Source organism: Leptonychotes weddellii, chromosome 2 (assembly GCF_054177405.1).
Source record: "Leptonychotes weddellii isolate Sample4059 chromosome 2, ASM5417740v2, whole genome shotgun sequence".
NCBI lineage: Eukaryota > Metazoa > Chordata > Mammalia > Carnivora > Phocidae > Leptonychotes > Leptonychotes weddellii.
In genome coordinates this window covers 75,996,673-76,015,867 of record NC_138370.1, presented here as the reverse complement: position 1 = coordinate 76,015,867, position 19,195 = coordinate 75,996,673, and positions in this window count along the sequence as shown.

Below are 19,195 nucleotides of genomic sequence, written 5' to 3'. Positions count from 1 at the left end.
TACATTGGAAAGGGGGCATGTACCAAAAAGAGAGCTGTTACAGACATACCTATCTACCTAAGAAACTTACCTGCATAAGAGGGAAACCATTTTTTTTTTCCAAACATCTCTCACCTTCCTGTGAAAGGCCTTCCTCCCCTTTGTACCCTTAGACTCCTACCCTTCTCCTTAGCTCAGGATATTATATAAACTTCACCTATGTGGCTTCCTTTTGGATCTCATAATTTTATGGGGCTCCTGTAAGTATGAAATTAAATTTGTTTTTCTCCTGTTAATCTCTCTTATATCAATTTAATTATTAGATCAGCCAAAGAACCTAGAAGATAAGGAGGGAATTTTTTTCCACCCTTTCAGTTCTATGTATGCATTGGGTATTGAAAGATAGAATATATTAAATATGTTTTGATAGGGAAAATTTAATGCACAAGTTACTTCCTGTAGGAATTCATCCATTACCCTCAGTTGGCAAGGCTGCTAGCCACATTAAAGTAGAGCTCTGATCTGGAACCAGTCACATGGTCACTACTTAATAAAGGACGGCTGAGTCAATGAATAAATAGGAGAAAGCTTGTGTTATACAGTTAACAATGGCCCTAGAATTTTAGGGGAAAAATCTATCCCAGCTGTTGTGGACAAGAAATGACAAAGCTTACCTCTAAACTTTCTGACCAAAGGGAAGAGGCTAGTTTTAGAAAGGAATTAGCCTCTGTCATGCAATCAACAATTTATTCCTCACACAGGCATGCTGAAAACAACTTTTAAGCAAAAACTCCAAGTGAAACAAGTCTTGCTTAACCATAGTGAAGTTCTGTTCCTGCCTCTGACTGGTTTGTGTTCAAAGATTTCATTTCGGTGGCTCTCTTAACACTGACAATAAAATTAAACACTCCCTAACAAGAAGATCCTTTAAATGGGACGCCTGGGTGGCTCAGTCGTTAAGCGTCTGCCTTCGGCTCAGGTCATGATCCCAGGGTCCTGGGATCGAGTCCCACATAGGGCTCCCTGCTCAGCGGGGAGTCTGCTTCTCCATCTCCCTCTGCTGCTCCCCCTGCTTGTGCTCGCTCTCTCTCTCTCTCTCTGACAAATAAATAAATAAAAATCTTTAAAAAAAAAAAAAGATCCTTTAAAAAAAAACAACAATAATAGGGGTGCCTGGGTGGCTCAGACGGTTAAGCGTCTGCCTTCAGCTCGGGTCATGATCCCAGCATCCTGGGATCGAGCCCCACATCGGGCTCACTGCTCAGCTGGAAGCCTGCTTCTTCCTCTCCTACTCCCCCTGCTTGTGTTCCCTCTCTCTCTGTCTCTATGTCAAATAAATAAAAATTTAAAAAAAATAATAATAACAATGATTCAATAGCATGTCTCTTTCAAGAGTAATTGTTTGCATTGTGGAAAACAGTATGTGGTTCCTCAAAAAGTTAAAAACAGAACTACCCTACCATCCAGTAATTGTACTACTGGGTATTTACCCTCCAAAAAGTACAAAACGCTAGTTCACTGGGATACATGCACCCCTATGTTTATTGCAGCACTATTTACAATAGCTAAATTATGGAAGCAGTTCAAGTGTCCAGAGATAGATGAATGGATAAAAAAGATGTAATACATATATATATCAGAATATATATATATATATATATATATATATAAAATGGAATATTATTCAGCCACAAGAAAAGGAAAGATGAATGAAACTTGCCATTTACAAAGACATGGATGGAGCTAGAGAGTATTATGCTAAGTGAAATAAATCAATCAGAGAAAGACAAATATATCATTTCACTCTTATGTGGAATTTAAGAAACAAATGAACAAAGGGAAAAAGAGAGAGAGAGACAAATCAAGAAACAGATTCTTAACTATAGAGAACAAATTGATGGTTACCAGAGGGTGGGTGAAATAAGTGATGGAGGTTAAGGAGTGCACTTGTCATGATGAACACTGGGTATTATACAGAATTTTTGAAACACTATTATACACATGAAACTAATATAACACTGTATGTTAGCTATACTGGAATTAAAAAAAAACATACGTGGTATTTTGCCTTTCATGGGTACCTAAAAGTACTAAACAAAATAAAAATGCCTACTAAAAAGCAAAATAATCATAATCCTGTTATGGCCAACACGATTATGATTATCATGGTAATGACATGATTATGATTATCATGAAGACTCAAACTACAGCGTGTTTGTTTATTCAATATTATTTATGTGACAGATTCTTAGAACATTAAGCACTGGATATTTCCCTCTGTCTTAGTGTGCCATACAAAATGTGGGGCATTCTGAAGTGAATGGTATAAAGTCAGAGAGGGAGAAGGTAAAAAGGTACTTTCCAGTGTAACATAAATTGAGAAAACTCGCTTAGGGAATAACTGGAGAAAAGAAGTCCTTCTAGATGAGTTAACAAAAAGCAGTGACCATAAGGACAATGTTTTTTGAAAGGGCCTTGAGTGCAGTTGCGCATTTGTTTCTTAGACGGTCTTTGCTTAATAATTAGCATATAAATGGTCCCAACTAGGATTGAAAGTTACCGTTTCATTAACCTCACTTAAAATACCTAAAGGAGGCATCCACATTTAAATTCAGGAAGAAAATTAGCTAACTAACTAAGCTCCCAGAATATAATAATGTTAAAGCAACAGCCACAACCATGTTGAGCACTGATCAAGCATCCCTGGCTCCAGACACGCACACATACACACCTACTTAGCAGGAATGAACACACCCATTGACACTATTTTCTCAAAGGAAATCCCTAGTGATTTTGAGATACTGTCTTCTAGAATTTGACTGTACAGCTTATCTAAAATATGTCTTTCCGTTACTTATTTATTCAATCTTACGGCAATTCATGTCATCTTGTGTTCATTAGTTCGCTCACTTTTCATTTAACAAGTATTTTAAAAGTACCTACTTCAAGTAAAGCACAATTCTGGACCCAGTAGGAGACCCAAAGGAAAGCAAGACTTGATCCTACCTTTATGGGGCCTGCTGTTTAGTAAGGAAGATAAGACTACAAACATGAGCAAATTGAAAAGAACATGATTAGTTTTTAAGATCGAGTTCCTACTATGTGACTAGCACTGTGTTAAGCAACTATTTTCTGTTGAGGTGCCATAAAACAGAGTGTTAGTAAAACACATAGGACGTTCAGAAAGATTTCTACCATCCAAGAGGCAGAGGGAATAACGGCTGAGAACAAGGCCAGTCAAACCACACAGCTCTGGTTTGTGTCTCAGCGTGGTCATTATTTCCACTGTTACCTTAGGCAGGACACTTGGCATGTCACTGCCTCACCTTCATGAGCGTTTTTTGCATGAGGGGAAGGATAAGAGGGAGGCCTATCTTACAGGTTTGTTGTGAGGATTAACTTAGTTAAGAAATGCAAAGCACTAACTATGTTTAGTGTGTAGTAAATGATGTAATAAGTTTTTGTTTTTTTTTTCCAGTTTGATGTATAATGGAAGTTTTCCCAAAAAAACTGAAGTTATAGCTAACAGGCACCGCAGTTATAGGTTCTTTTTTCTTTTCTTTTGAAGATAAAATTCTTATTTTTAGAAGTGGAACTAAATCAGTGTTTCACCAGCACTAAATGTTTAGTGCCAATCCATGAGGACCTCTCTGGCACTTAGGAATTACAGTGTTTGTCTTAGAAAAAGTACCGGACTGAGAGTCAAGCATACCAGTGATAATTCTAGTTTTATAGTGCAGTTGATCCTTGAGCAAAACTACTCAGGTCCATTTATACATTTTTTTTTTAAATAAATATGGTACAGTACTATAATTGCATTTTCTCTTTTTTATGATTTTCTTAACATTTTCTTTTCTCTTGCTTTATTGTAAGACTATGATGTGGGAACCAAAAGCAGAAAAACATTATTAAATTCCCTTACTACTTACAGCCCATTGACAAGTCCTTGAAACAGGCAGAGTGACATTCCCCTAGGGACTCAATTGCCTGGATGTTGACACTTTGCTAAGGACAAAGGCAATTTTACCCTGACCCCCAGGATCCTGTATAAGTCTACTTTAACATATAAAAATTCCTTTGGAAACTTCTTTTATCTCCACCCCCCCCAAGATACATGTTGGTAATCATCCCCCAAATATGACCATGAATATACATCTGAAGGGTCTCACTGAGTAAGGGACAGGTGGAGCTAGGTAGGGAGAGATAGATAGGGGGCTATGGGACCAGGCTCACAGAAATGCTGAGGCATAAGGAAACCAGAGATAGGTAACAAACCAGACCACCCTGCCCTAGGAATTGGGGGGGGGGTCTTTTTACAGCAGTTACATTGTGACCAACAAAGAATAACAAGACTCCAAAGAAGAAGTAAGCCATTAAAGATGTCCTCACCAGTCCTTACTCAAACCAAGACGTCACAAGAATGATAAGGCCACAAGCTCCCTGGTCAGTTCTAAATAAAAGACTGTTGGTGGAGGCCCACATTGGCAACACTGTCATGTTGCCCCTCTCACTCCTGAGAGCTCTTCCTATATCCTTGCTTAATTAAACTCTATCACTTTGCTCACTCTCCTTTGTCCACAAGATTCATTCTTTGACTCTGTGAGACAAGAACCTCGCTCTCCTGCTTCAACTACAGTAATACATATACAAAATATGTGTTAATCCACTGTTTATGTTATTTGTAAGGCTTCTGGTCAACAGTACAGTATTAGTAGTTAAGTTTTTGGTGATTCAAAAATTATACATGGAGGGGTGCCTGGGTGGCTCAGTCATTAAGCCTCTATCTTCGGCTAAGTTCATGATCCCAGGGTCCTGGGATCGAGCCCCACATCGGGCTCCCTGCTCGGCGGGAAGCCTGCTTCTCCCTCTCCCAATCCCCCTGCTTGTGTTCCTGCTCTCACTGTCTCTCTCTCTCTCTCTGTCAAATAAATAAATAAAATCTTTTTAAAAAAAAAGTTATACATGGATTTTTGAGTGTGGGGGAGGGGGCTGGTACCCTAACCCTCACATTGTTCAAGGGCCAAGTATGATTGTTATATGATTTTCAGCAAATTATGAAGTTCTAAATTATAAATTTCAATTTCCTAGTCTACAAAATGAGATGCATTGTTGTGTGTATATGTGTAATGGGGGTGGAGGGTCTTGCTGCAAAGTATTTAAATAATACAATAGGACTTAAAGGTTCATAATATAATAGAAGGCACTTTTGAGTCTTACACTCTCAAGATTTGTGCCATGTGCTACAATTCGTGTTTCATAAAATTTAAGAAAGCACAAAAGCATCTACCAACCATAAAATAGCAGTCTCCTTGAGGTTAAGAACATATTCTGCTGGTAATAAATTGAATACATAAAACAGAGAACTGAATTTTAGTTCAGAGATTTTATGTAGTGATTTAATTCTTGGATAAATACCAACTCTGTATCTATATCTAGCATTGGTCTGGAATTTATTTTCTCACCTGCAAGTGAAAGGAAATTATTATCAGATTTTTTAAGCTCTATTTTGTGGGAAACAGAACGCCACAACGACCACTGGTGCATGTTCGCTCAGACTCCGAGATCTCTGAGAAAACTCGAGATTGCAGGGTTAAAAATAATCCAAAAGGATCAGAGTGAAATGCCCTTGGAACGTGTGTGGTCAGTTCTAAAGTACACGGCAGAAGATGTTTTGTAGATAGGAAGCCAGCTGTAAACAGCACACTGTGCACTCCCCTCTTTGTTCCCTTGTCCTGTAAATTCTGTTTTAAAGATTCTTACGTGCTTGACTAGTCCTGTATACATGGAGGAATGTGCCTTCCTATGCCCCTGCTGTAAATCATTATAGATCTATATCGCTGTAGAAGGTATATAAGAGTATGGAAAATAAACCTCGGCACCTCGGGCTGTTAGAGCGGGGTCCCCTGTGCCTTACTATACTGTCGTCTTTTTTTCTCAGTTCCTTCGCCGCCCCAGGTCCCCGACTCTCAGAGGTCGACACTATTTCAAATTGGTCTACTTAAGGATATCATGAAGTAGGCATTTTAACTACAAATTGTATTGAAATTGAAAATTTTAAAATGCACAAATACATGTTCTTGTAATACATCCAAATGTAAAGATATATATAAAGTAAAATGTTGAAATACCTTACTCCCCATCATCACTTCCCTGACATAACCACCACCCCATCCCTCTATTTTTGACATATCCAGATATAATAATTATTTTAACTATGTGATATGATCTGTTCAAACTGTGTTTCTATATATTTATGCGTATATATGTATACATGTACACTTGCATATTTTTCTTTGTATAATTTTTTGTTGCATTCTATGGTTGAAAAATAATAACATTTAGACTTCTGGTTTCCTATTCTCCTCTAAGAAGCTTGGAAATTGCCACTCCCTCCTAACAAGTAAAGCCGAACAAACTGAAAAATCGACAACTCTCCTAAGATCCATAAGAGAAGTATACAGGGCAAACCATGGCCCCCAAGACTGGAGAGACAGGCCTGCAAATACAAGGAATGATGGCTTACCAAAACAGAAACTCATGCGTAGAAATCACCACGGGGGCCAATGCCAAGATAGATCTAAACTAAAATTGACAAGCTGCTAAAGATTCAATGTGTACAACTCTGAGAGTTAAAAGTTCCTAGGGCTGGAAGAAATGACAAAAAGACTCCTGTAATGACAAAAAGAATGCCCCCCCCCCCCCATAACACCTCCAGGAACTAACAAGGAATTATAGTAAACACCTCCAGTAACTAACAGGGGATTATAGGATACAAGATTAATATACAAAATCAATCACCTTCTTATATTCTAACAATGAACAAATGGAATTTGAAATTAAATACAATGCCATCTACAGTAGCATCTAAAATACAGAATATCTAGGTATTTTTCTAACAAAATATGCACAAGGGCTGTATGAAGAAAACCACAAAACACTGATCAACAAAATTCTTAAAAAGAACTAAACAAATGGAAAACATTCCTGTTTATGAATAGGAGGACTCAATATATCAAAATGTCAATTCTAATATATTGATCTATAGATTCAATGCAATCTCAATTAAACTTCCAGCAATTTACGTTGTGCATTAGAATTGACAAACTGATTCCAAAGTTTACATGGTGAGGCATATATAGTGACTTTTTAGATACTATAAAGGCACAATCCATGAAAGAAATACTTGATGAGGTAGACTTCATTAAAATTAAAAACTTCTGCTCGGGGCACCTGGGTAGCTCAGCTGGTTAAGCACCTGACTGTTGGTTTTGGCTTAGGTCATGATCTCGTGGATCCATGAGATCTAGCCCTGAGTTGAACTCTGTATTCGGTGGGGAGTCTGCTGGAAGATTCTCTTCCTCTGCTCCTCTGGCCACTCGCACACATGCTCGTGTGCACACACTCTCTCTCTAAAATAAATCTTAAAAAATAATTAAAAAATTAAAATAGAAAATTAAAAAAATAAAAATTTCTGCTCTCTGAAAGACGATGTCAAGAGAATGAGAAGACAAACTACAGACTACACCAAATTATTTGCAAAAGACAGATCTAATAAGGCACACTTGTCCAAAATATACAAAGAACTCTTAAAACTCAACAATAAGAAAACAACAACCCACTTAAAAAATTGGCTAAAGATGGTAACAGACACCTCACCAAAGAAGATATAAAGAAGCAAATAAGCAATGAAATGATGCTCCACATCATATGTCATCAGGAAAATGCAAATTAAAACAACAAGATATCATTGCATATCTACTGGAATGCCCAAAATTTGAAAGATGGAAAGATGAAGATGTACAGCAACTGGAACTATCATTTATTGCTGGTGGGAATGCAAAATTGTACAGCCACTTTGGAGAATAGTTTGTTGGTTTCTTACAAACCTAAGCATACTGGTATTGTAAGATCCAGAAATTATGCTCCTTGGTATTTACCCAATGGATATGAAAACTTATATCCACAAAAAAACCTTCACACAAATGTTTATTGTAGTTTTTTTCTTAATTGCCAACAATTATGGAAGCAATTGGTTCCACTGGGTGGAAGCAATGAAGATGCCCTTCAGTAAGTGAATGGATAAATAAGCTCTGTACACCCTCACGTGGAATATTATTCAGCACTAAAAAGAAATGAGCTATCAAGGCATGAAAAGATATGAAGAAATCTTAAATGCTTACCGGTAAGTGAAAGAAACCAATCTGAAAAGATTATATATATACATTTTTTAAAAGATTTTATTTATTTATTTGACAGAGAGAGACACACAGCGAGAGAAGGAACACAAGCATGGGGAGTGGGAGAGGGAGAAGCAGGCTTCCCGCTAAGCAAAGAGCCCGACATGGGACTTGATCCCAGGACTCTGAGATGATGACCTGAGCCAAAGGCAGATGCTTAACCGACTGAGCCACCCAGGTGCCTCTGGAAAGGTTATAATCCGTATGATTCCAAGTATATGACATTCCAGAAAAGACAAAACCATGGAGTGGTAAAAAAGATCCATGGTTGCCAGGGGCTGGGGGGAGAGAATGAATAGTCTGAGTACAGAGTATTTTTGTGGCAATGAAAATACTCTGCATGACATTATAATGATGGACACATGTTTATTCATTTGTCCAACCCATAGAATGTACAACATCAAGAGTGAACCCTAAAGCAAACTATGTACTTTGGGTGAGCAAGATGTGTTAATGTAGGTTCCTCAATTGTAACAAATGTACCACTCTGGTGGGAGGTGTTGATAATGGGGGACATATATCCCCTGTATGGGCAATCTCTGTATCTTCTGCTCCATATTGCTGTGAACCTAAAACTGGTCTATAGGAAAAAACTGTCAAATGATATGCTTCACTAGGGAAAAAAAAAAGCTACACATTTTTTTTTAAGATTAGTGATTAGAGCTATATTAAGCAACTTTCCTATTTATTGGCCATTAATATTTATTCTTTATGAGATATTTATAATGTTTCTATTTTTTTTCTTTTAAATAAGATTTCTTTATAGTTTTCTTTCTCTGTTGCATATATTAAAAATATTTCTTGCCTAGGCTCTCAATTAAATTTTGTTTCATGGTCTTGATATTATAAACAATTTTAGTTTTATAGGATCACGTTATAATTCTTTTCATTTAAGGTTAGTGTTTGCTCTAGAGGCCATTTCCTATTTAAAGCTAATAAAATATTATTTCTAAATTTCTCATATATATATATATACATATATATGTGTGTGTATAAATCTATATATCTATATCTCTACAAATGTTTCATCCATCTTGATTATATTTTTTGTACCAGGTAAGGTGGGATATTATTGTTAGTTTATCTTTTTTTCCAAACAAATAATTGCTTATTTCTTCAATATCATTTCCCATTTCTAGCTCACCCTTTTACCACAGAGCTGAATTTTCATCTCCATCATATAATAGATTCTTCCCTGAATATGAATAAAACAAATAATTATTAAGGTCCACATTAGCAAGTCAGTATCATGTCAAGTTTTAAATTTAAATTCTACTATAAAATAGCTTATTGGAGTTTGTATATTTGAGATTTAAAGTGATGAATAGAACAGTATTAAAGAAAATCCATTGTAAATAATGCTGTAATATTATAGATCTCCTTTACGTGAGTGTAACTCACATAAACCTACTTCATAGTGTTCTTTTTTTTTTTTAAAGATTTTATTTATTTATTTGACAGAGAGAGAGCACAAGTAGGCAGAGTGGTAGACAGAGGGAGAAGGAGAAGCAGGCTCCCTGCTCAGCAGGGAGCCCGATGCGGGGCTCAATCCCAGGACCCTGGGATCATGACCTGAGCCGAAGGCAGATGCTTAACGACTGAGCCACCCAGGAGCCCCTACTACTTCATAGTGTTCTAACATGGGTATACACTAAAATCTTCTGTAAGAAATGCCAATGTAACTTCAAATATACCCCACCCATTTCCAATATTTAAAAAGTGAAAATATTCTACTAGAGTTATTTTTATTTGATAATCTTTGGCAGTCGATGAGAGAGAAAATATGTGGGCTTTGCATTTCACATGACCTTAGGTCAATAAATCTATGACTCTACGAGTTGAAATGCAGAAGGTCCTTTCAAAGACAACCACACACACACACACACACACACACACACACACACACAGGTAAAACATATGTGTTCAGTGGGTTCCTAAGACCACTATCAAGTTTGATGATTGACCAGAACTACTCACAGAACTTGGAAAAGCTGTTATAATCACAGCTATAGTTTATTATAGTGAACAGAAACCAACTGAATTCAGCAAAAGAAAAAAAGGGCATAAGACAGAGTCCAGGTGGGACAGGTGCAAGCTTCCAAATATCCAGTGGAGTCATGTGGACAGCACTTAATCCTCCTAGTGAATATGTGTGAAAACATATATGGAGTACTGCCAACCATAGAAGCTTATGCAAGACTTGGTATCCAGGATTTTATTGGGGTTGGTCATGCAGGCATAGAGCCCCTGCCCAGCTGACCTATTTCCTGTCTCTAGCCCCTCCAGAAGTTAAAGTGATGCTACAGGGACCAAGACCCCTTCCTTAAATTAGGCTATTATCATAGACTACCCGGTGTGGACTACGGCCCTAATTAAACAAAAATATTAAGCATAATATTCCAAAGTTTTAGAAGTTATCTCCCAGAACCTAATCAAGGGCTAACCCTTTCTTTGGAATACATAGGGTTTGCACAACCCATGCCTGCTGAGTTAATTCTTTACTGAATAGTGTATAACTTGTCAACTAAGTGGTATTACAGAGATTCTAATTAGAACCATACTAGAAAAAAGGAGTCAATATACTTCCTACTCTTTAATGTCCTAAGATAATAGATCATATTTGAAAATATGATCATGGGTATATTTCAAATTTCAAAACCACAGTGAATGATGCTTTATTGCCCTGATTAAAAAACAAATTTCCTCCAATAGTAGAGGAGGCATATTATACAAGTTGAAAAACGTGATGAGCAATTAGTAAATACAATGATGCACTGCAATCTCCAAAAACCTCTTGAGGATATCACAAAAATATCCTATTTGAATATTGGGAAGTGAGGAAGGCAATCTGGTCTGATCTATGCAATTTGGCCTTTGAATATCTAAGTTGCTGTCAATCATCCTCTCTGAATTAATAATGTTTAGCACAGCAGGAAATACTAACTTATGCAAAATTAAATTGTTGCCAATAAGAAAAAAAAATTAGGAGTTTTCTATTTGCAGAAAGATACATTTACTGATGAGATATTTCATTATTATTTTAAAGATATCTTTGTAAGTACAGAAATAAAATATCTTTTAGTTGTAAAGCCCACATATTTCTGCTCTAAGACATTATATTAAAATATTGAATTTACTTTTCCTTTAGATGTTTTTATACTATGTAAAATAGAATGGATATTTTAGTGCTCCAAAGACATAATTCATGAGATAACAAAAAATAAATATTTTTAAAGATCAAGTCATAAGTTTGAATATAATTAGTAATAGTACTAAAGAAACAACCCATCAATAAAATGTAGTTTCTTAATCATGGCTATGCAAATATACTAGGCATAAATTCTTCCTTATATACTTTAATTTTATGCTGAAAAAAGGTCTTGATTGTATTGACCCAGAATATGATTTAAGGGAACTAAATCATCAACTTGTTTCATGGTTGATTTAAGTGGTTAATTTACAAAAAAATTTAAAAAGAGTACAACATACATGTTCTACTGCTGATTGTAGAAGGATGCTGTATCAGTTACATATTCCCTAAAATCTGTCCAAAATTAAGAGTACACTTTTAACATTGGTCAAATTCTTTTTTTTTTTTTTTTGTATTTTATAAACTTTTTTTTTATTAACATAATGTATTATTTGTTTCAGGGGTACTGGTATGTGATTCATCAGTTTTACACAATTCACAGCTCTCACCATAGCACATACCCTCCCCAGTGTCCATCACCCAGCCACCCCATCCCTCCCACTCCCTCCACTCCAGCAACCCTCAATTTGTTTCCTGAGATTAAGAGTCTCTTATGGTTTGTCTCCCCCTCCAGTTACATCTTGTTTCATTTTTCCCTCCCTTCCCCTATGATCCTCTGTCTTGTTTCTCAAGTTCCTCATATCAGTGAAATCATATGGTAATTGTCTTTCTCTGATTGACTTATTTTGCTTAGCATAATACCCTCTAGTTCCATCCATGTCGTTGCAAAAGGCAAGATTTCATTTTTTTGATGGCTGCATAATATTCCATTGTATGTATATACCACATCTTCTTTATCCATTCATCTGTCGATGGACATCTAGGCTCTTTCCATAGTTTGCCTAAAATACAACTTAATATACTATAGTTCTTTTTCTTTAACATGAAGCAAACATATGGTATTCAGTTCATATGATAGAAGCACTTACCTTTTTTTTTTTTTTTTGAGAAGTATTGTGTACTGGCAGGGTATTGAATGTCTCATTTTAATTGATAATGATTACTTGATCACTCTCATTGATAGAAAAAAAAAAAGGTGCCAAATAATTCAGTGTTCCCAACTATTAAAAAAGTAGTAGAAGCCATTGTTAAGAACTAGGCTTTGTAGTCAAGATTAGCTGGATTCTAATTTGGCTGCATCAATTACGAGCCTTAAAATATTAGTAGGTGGGATACCAACAGTATGTAAAGAAACAGATTTTTGAGGATTAAATGAGCTTATCCATGAAAAGAACTCAGCATAAGGCCTGGCACTTTATGGGTATTCAATGAATGTTACCTACTTTTATTTTTTCTTTGTTTTATTTATTTGAGGAAGTTCCGGAATATTTAGAGAATAAACATCAACTGATCCTAAAGGTGTTTGGAATAATTCTGCTCCATAATGGCAACTATATAGTCCTCTATGTTTTAAGAATTAGTGTAGTCTTTATCAGCACCAATCAACAGAACTTTCTGCAATGATAGAAAAATTCTGTATCTTTTGCTATACAATATAGTCAGTCACCAATAGCCACATGTGACTATTGAGCACTTGAAATAGGACAAGTGCAACAAATAAACATATTTTTATTGTATTTACCTTTAATTAATTTAATTTAATTAGCTGCTTGTGGCTAGTGGCAAAAGTATTGTACAGCATAGGGTCTTTATGCTCTATTTTTTAATACACTTCTCAGCTAAAATCAGGTGTTTCCAGCCACTGCTGTAAAGTAAAGCACGTTCCAATTGCGCTTGCATGAAGAAAGGCAATATCCCAGTTTGCTTAGAAGTCTTTCTTTAGACATTAAGGGTAATGCTTTTTCTCTGTTCAATTTTAGAGTAATTAAAACTTGATTTCATATTGGGATCCTGGGTTGTAGCAGCAAAACTTCCTGCTGACACTGACCCTCAAATTCAACATATAGATTTATCATTGGATTCAGGCTGTCTAGTAAGAGGCAGACTACTGCACCTCGATGGACACAGAGAGGTGAAATGGCACAGAGGTCAGGTTCTGGATTCTCAGGGATCGGGGTACATAACCATGGCAGGTCCAGAATGTCTTCTGACTGCTACTAGGGTGGCTTCCAGAAGCAAGGAGTGGTAGAACGTCTCCATCAGGGCTTTCTCTGCCGTAAGAAACAATTCCTCTAAGGATCAGGCCTTTAAAATGATCTGATGCTTCCCATGGCCGAATCCAAATGAAAGCCAAATGGCAAGAAAACTCGGCTGATGACAGCCATACAGCTCTGCCTTCTGGGGAGAGGGGAGAGAGGTTCTGCACAGGCAAGTGGAAGATACGAAATATATTCTATTTACAGCCTGAAACTGTGAAAGGAATCCAGGAAGCTATGGTATGATCCTATTCTTTTTTTTTTTTTTTAGATTTTATTTATTTATTTGACAGATAGAGACGCAGCGAGAGAGGGAACACAAGCAGGGGGAGTGGGAGAGGGAGAGGGAGACACAGACTTGCCTCCAAGTGGGGAGCCCGATGCAGAGCTTGATTCCAGGACTCTGGGATCATGACCTGAGCAGAAAGCAGACGCATAACGACTGAGCCACCCAGGCGCCCCCTGGTGTGATCCTATTCTTAAACCACGCAGGTAGGCCTGCACAGAGAAAGAATTAAGAAGATGCATAACAAAAAATACAGTTTGGTTACAGAAAGTGCTGACAACTTTCACCTCCTTCCAAGCCATCTGCTTTTTGGTACTTTGTTATGGCAGCCCCAGAAAACTAATAACAGTGTTAGAATCGAGAATAAATTTTTGAGATTCTACATATTCTACATGCAAGGGGAATATAAATAATATGAGACCAGAAGGCATACTCATAAATTATTCAGTGGCCACAAAATACTTCCATCTCATTGTGCAAGCCTCCTTGCAATAAGACTTTGCTGCTCCTCTCATCCAAAGGTAGGATTCATTTCTTTTTTTTTTTTTTAAAGATTTTATTTATTTATTCATGAGAGACAGAGAGAGAGAGAGGCAGAGGGAGAAGCAGGCTCCCAAGGAGCAGGGAGCCTGATGTGGGACTCGATCCCAGGACCCTGGGATCATGACCTGAGCCGAAGGCAGACGCTCAACCATCTGAGCCACCCAGGCGCCCAGTAGGATTCATTTCTCCACAGACTTGAAACTAGTCAAGCCTGTGACTAGTTTTGATCAGTTAAGTGTAGCAGACGTCTATCACGCAAGTTCTGGAGCCTACATTTCAAAAAGCCTTGCCACTTCAACCTTCACCCGCCTGGAACACTGCCCTAAGACCTCCTTGGAAGAAGATGATAAAGCCCTTTTAGGAATAGAGACTTGTTGAATGAGAACTCATGAGCCCCAGTTAGTAGTCAGTATCAGCTTCCAGACATGGGAGGTTAGCTACCCTAAACCATCCAGCCTGGGCGAAGTAGACACATACGTGAGCTGTAGATAAAACCAGCCCCACAAAACCGTAAGTTTTGGGGTGGTTATTATATAGCAGCAATCAATGACTAAAACAATAATAGAAGAAACAAGCCAAACTCTGATGCTTAAATCCTAGACTTTTCTAAAAAGGACTGGTTCCAACCGTTCTAGTTTTTGATGTTGTATTTTGTTTTCATATTTGTTTTTAGATAGAGGTCTCACTTTTATCTTTAGTATGCATCTAAGATGAGAACAAAGGCAAACGGCATATATTTTCAGTTAAATACAAAACAGTGTTTAACTTCTTGTGTTATATACAACTTTTTTACAAATTCGAAAATATGTATTTTTTTATTAAATACATGAACAGAGGTATCATTTTATTGTGTCACTGTGATATCCAATCAATAAAAAAATCAATACATGTTATTTTTCTCTGTTCTTAACATAAGTCAAAAATATCTACCTTATGGTTTTCTGTATTTATTCAGATCCTTTGGCATCAATGGGATTTAGCCATATGATTTTAAGTAAACAGCATTGACAACAGCAATAATAATAATAGAGCAATCTATATTGATTTAAGAAAAGACAAAACTTAATAGCATATAATATCAAGGGCATTGTAAAAGATGGTCCTTAATGAAAATACTTGGAAACAACATTGTCCTTGCATTTTATCTAAAAAATGATCAATCTTAAAATATTGTGAAATATTTTATTTTATTTTATTAAAGATTTTATTTATTTATTTGAGAGAGATAGAAAGAACAAGTAAGAGAGAGAAAGCCTGAGCTGGGGCAAGGGGAGGCAGAGGGAGAGGGAGAAATAGGCTCCCTATCAAGCAGGGAGCCAGAGGTGCGGCTCTGCTCGATCCCAAGACCCTGAGATCATGACCTGAGCCAAAGGCAGACACTTAACCAACTGAGCTGCCAAGGCGTACCTGAAATATTTTTATTTAAACAAGCTCACATGTAAACATTGTCAAGCTTAAAACCCAGACCTGTTGAATCCCAGAATTTAAAAAAAAAAATAAAGTGTAATAAATATAATGAAAATAGAAAGCATAATAATTATAAAAATGTTGAGACTTAAGAGAACAGAGAGTTCACCTGAAATTTTCTATCATCCATTTTATCACTGTGACAAAAATTTAGGCTAGAGGCAAGATTAATTTATTTATTGTACTTTATCCTAAGGATATGTTCTCCTTGTTGCCCTAAAAATTATTACATGATTTGATTTTGTACAGTAAATGATTCATTCACTTAATAAATTCTTAGCAAATATCTGTTAAGCATTTACTATATGTGAAGCACTATATTAGATGCTGGGTATCCATTAACAACAATATGGTATATTTGCTATTATGGAATTTTTAATCTGGTTAGCAATAAAAAATAAATGAATAAATAAAAAATAGTTTTTATTATGAATTTAGATAAAAGCTATATGGAAATGTTTATTGTCTTGGTGAACTTAGGCCCGAAGGATGAGCAGGACCAGTGGTTAAGAAGTCAACTCCTCCACAATCAATAGAATTAATACCACATGCTCTAAATTTAAAAGTCTCAGTTAATGAAGACCTTTAATATTATATTCAATTGGAAAATACTGTGACCACTTAATTGATCTAACTACTTTATTTCCTTGGACAAATATTGAAACACCTTTATAGATCCCGAATATTTATTGCACAAATAATTTGACTTCGTTCAAATGTATGTTATCATTATCACTTCAAAGAACCTATTTGAAGTTTGGTAATTTATGGCCACACAGTTCACTTATCACTTCTTTGCTCAGTTCTCTTATCTCATCTTTCCTATTTTGCATGTTATAATGTCCCTCCTCGGGATGCGTGGGTGGCTCAGTCAGTTAAGCGTCTGCCTTCAGCTCAGGTCATGATGCCAGGGTCCTGGGATTGAGCCCTGCATCGGGCTCTCTGCTCAGCGGGAAGCCTGCTTCTCCCTCTGCCTGGCCACTGCCCCTGCTTGTGCTCTCTCTCTCTCTCTCCGACAAATTTTTAAAAAATAATAATAAGGTCCCTCCTCCCTTGCTGACCACAGATCAGAGAGGGAATGTGGGTAATAAACAGGAATAATTTTTAAAAGTCTACCCTTTTGATGTATTACAAAATCTGACCATGATTAATGCCCAGCACCTAGCTCTTAAGCACCTTCTCCCTTTGTTGCTTTGCTTTTGCTGTGCAATATGGACAATTACAAAGTCCCTTTTTTTCCTTCTTTTTATTAATTTTGAATCTGTGGACTTTTATTCCAAACTCTAGCCACGTATAGAGGAAGGAAAAGAATATCACAGATGGAAACTATGATGTTTCTAAAAAGTAGTTTCCTCAGAAGGGAAAATAATTTTATGTGAATTCTGTAAAATAATAAAGCCATGAAAAGATTTCAACTCTTCTGGGTGGGATTTTTAGTGCACTTGGTAAACTAGTTATATTAAAAAGTAGTAGTAGGGTATAGGGTAAGCATTCATGCCCTGGAGTCTGATTACTTATGTTGATTCCTATGTCTATCTCGTATCAGTTTGACTTTGGTCTAGTTACCTGACCTTCTGTACCTCAGTTATCTCAGCTGTACAATGGAGATAAGTAAGAGAGTAATGAGAGCTCCTTTCATGGGTTTTTCTTAGTTTTAGTGAACACACATTGCTGCCTGGCACATTGTGAGGGCTCATTCATGCTGGCTCCTATTACCATGTCATTATCAATTTTTTTCAACTTTACATACAGCACTCCTTTTACTAAAATATAGGCCAGATTGCCTCAACTCTTATTCCTCGAAATTAAGTGTTATTTTCCAGTTGTTTTTTAATATGATGTCACTAATTTTCAAAAAATGTTAAACTCAGTAAAAAAAAAAAGGTGCTCATCAAAGAAATTAAGGTAGATTTTTTAACCATTGGAATGGGATTCTATATTTTGTATAAATAAAATAATATTCAGTTGAATCACAATATTTTAAATATATAATTTGATTTTAAACATTGGTATTTAGAAAAAAGGACATGGATCACCTTTGCACAATCAAAATCTAAGAATACAAATAAAAAATAATTTCTTAGTAGGACCATTTTAATTTTTCAAAATACAACCAAGCATAATGGAAATGAAATACATAAAAATCCCTAATTGCTTAAGGCCTTTCTTGTACAGATATACTTCCCAGGCTAGTTGACTACCACAGTGAAAATAGGTTGACACACTCCTTTTATCAATTAAAACTACATTCACTTAATTGACTCACTAAAGTATTAAGCAGCCTATTTTTTTTCTACGTTCTCAGGTCAATTTCCATTTTTCAGTTTTAGTGAAAAAAGTCTCTGAATTATCAGAGAGTAGAAACAAAACTGCAGTTGGCAGTACCTTGTAGTAGAGACTTGGATTCAAGCCTCCTACCATTGCCCACTTGTGTGACTTAAGGCATGTTATTAACTAGCTATGTGATTTGGGCAAGTTAATTAATTCTCTACAGTAGCTTTTGTATATCTACTGCATATAAGATGAGAGACTTGAAGTACATTATCTCTAAGGTATCTTCCAGCTCTGATCTATTATAGCTCGCATGTGCCCTGAAATTCCAAATTTATTTTATTTTTTGACAACCAAGAGAATCATGAATTATTTCAGAAGACATTATCAAATTCTCAAATCTTTCTTAAAATATTACTGAAACTGTAAATGCAATTTGTAACAAGTATTTTGGGTCAGGCTTGTATCAGCATTATCAAATAGACTTTTAATGTATTGCAATTGCAAATGTATTGAGAATTACTTAACTATAATCTTGCAAAAACATCTATAGATGTAATACATACTTTTTCACTTGCATTTTGATAGATAAAAGATGAAAAAAGTGTTACTTCAATGTCCTCAAACCTAACCAGCCTAATTAAATCACATTACAAGTCAGATTCATAGTGCGCTAGATGAATGATATCCTAACTGCAGAAATACAGCATATCATTTTCCTTTTTGAGGTTTCTTTACATCTCTATTTTTTTAGAGTTCCCAGAGTTTTCAATGTACGGTTGAATCAAGCCCCTGGTGCTACACTCCTCAGGCTTGTGCACCATGTTCTTGCAGTCCCAGAAAACACTGCTTTGCCACCGACAACTTGTGTCCCCCAGGAGCTTTAGGAGCCATATCCACTTCCGTGAGTGGCAGGGGGGCTGTTCTGGGCCATGCCTTCACTACTCGGCACCAATCTGCCCCACAAGGCCCATCCTCTCTCAGACCCTACAGCCAGCTTTACCCGTTTCTTGAGCTGCCAACTAAGGTACTCCACTGCGACAAGGACAAAGGTCCCATTTCTCTT